Raw genomic sequence first — 2,169 nt, forward strand, 5'->3', positions numbered from 1 at the left:
ATCATTTAATTACCTAAATGTTTTTAAATGTTTCTCTACATGTTACACATGAACACACAACACACATATATTATATATATATTTATATATATATAGCACCATAGTAATGGCAAACAGACATATTCACCTCACTGTTTCACCAGATAACGGCCCACTGAGAGTTTGGGTGCTAATTTGTGCAACAGGATAAATAAAAACAACACAATTAAAAACACCGTCAGATAAAACAGTGTCAGAAAACTCTCCTCAGCTTTCTATTTAATTAATAAAAAAACTACTTTCATCAAAGTTTCTCGACTTACCTGTGAGAATATGTGACGGTTATAAACTATAAGAGAGACTTCCGGTCATGTTGACAGCAGAGTGTGAACATTTCTTCTGATTCCAGCCGAGAAAATCCGGATTCAGGAGGAAAAAACGGGGAATTTCTCTGTTTCTCTGCAGGATTTCATTCCAGCTCTCTGGGAAAAGTTGGAGACGGGCTGGATTCAGGGGGCGTGGCTTCAATTTGAGCGTCCAATCACCGTTTAGGTGGGCGTGTCTCTGCGCGGCACAGCACTTAAATGTGCGTTTGATTGACAGGTAGTGTTCACCAATAGGAAGCCGGAGCGCCGTCTTCTGGGGGCGGGCTCTAACAATCTGTCGGAAGTGACGTCTCACTTGTGCCGCATGGTGTGTCACGCTCACGGGAACCAAACAGGAAGTTGAATAAGAGTGGCTTCAAAATAAAAGCTTTATAACGTACATTCAATATCAACGACAACTTTAAAGTCTGTATAACACAATACTAAAGGCTAAATACATAACATTAATGGTATGCATTCATTTGAATGTCCAGGATAATTTATAGCCTACTTAACAGTTATTAACAATAATATTGTTTTACTATTTATTTTATTATACACTATTATTATCTGTAAAATCAATTTTATTGCATTTCATTGTAATTTGTATCTTTGTATTTTATTCACACAGTTAAATAAAGATCAGAAATAATAACAAAAACTAAATATGAGTGGCATTTTATTTAGGAATGTAAAGATTTATCTTGAGACAGTTAAATTATGATACAAATACATTGTAAAACCAGATACTGTAAGTTCATTTAACTCAAACAATTGGTGAAACTGATGTCATCGGAAAGTAAAAGTAACTCAATTTTTGAACGTTAAAACAAACATTTTTGATCCATTTTTAACACTGACTTAATTTTGTCATTTTTATTTGTACTGTGGAAACAAATACTTAATCAGGAATGTTTCTGTAACTTACAAAACTCAGTTCATGGTCTCTTAAGGTTATTAGTAAAAGCTGCTTCATCAAGAATGTTTTTGACTTAAAAGATTTAGTTTGTTGGACTTAAAATGTTCAATGTAATCCATTTCAACAATTGGTGAGATGAAAAATATATCGTGATATCAAGGCACAAAGTCATCAGTTTCACATCACAAGAAATATAAGGAAATATGAGTTGTTTTGCACAGTTTATACCTCAGAAATATTATATATATTATATATATTAATTTGATTCAGAAAATATATTCTGTGAACCCAGTCAATAATGGAAGTGAAGATTTTTATTAGACATATCAAATCCCTTGTACACTTGTCCAATAAAAGTGATTCTGATACCAGCAAAATCTATTGTATTGTCATTTTTAGGGCCCGAGCAGTAACACTGCAAAGACAGAAAGCATACATGTGGTGAGTGTATGTAAGTGGATAAATTGAAGGTTTTACAAGCTTTCTTGTTCTTAGAATGGAAACATGTTTTAATGTTTATTCAAAGACTGAAAATTAAGGTTTGTGTTTGTGCCAACAACAAAATCAAATGAATAATACAGAAGTCATTAGCTTCATCAGAGGAATAATCAGTAAAAGCAAACACGTTGATAAGAAAGGGAACATTAAAAGTCACCTTGCAGGTGAATTCATATGTTAAAATAAAGCCACTAACAGTGTTTGAGTGATAAGGAGGTTTATCTGCTCTCAGGTTTGTTCCAGTGTGTCAGTCGCAGCAGGAAGCTGCTGTGAGTTAAACTTTGATCACATGAAGTCGTATAAACTGAGTGATGCCGTGTCAGAGTGCAGCCTGCAGAGACAGAGGACTGATGAAGTCATTTCATCCTGACGGAGCACATCGTTCCACTCAACACAAAACTCTTTTTC

This window comes from Morone saxatilis, unplaced genomic scaffold, assembly GCF_004916995.1.
Source record: "Morone saxatilis isolate NCDOM2014 unplaced genomic scaffold, NCSU_SB_2.0 Contig19, whole genome shotgun sequence".
Taxonomy (NCBI): Eukaryota; Metazoa; Chordata; class Actinopteri; family Moronidae; genus Morone; species Morone saxatilis.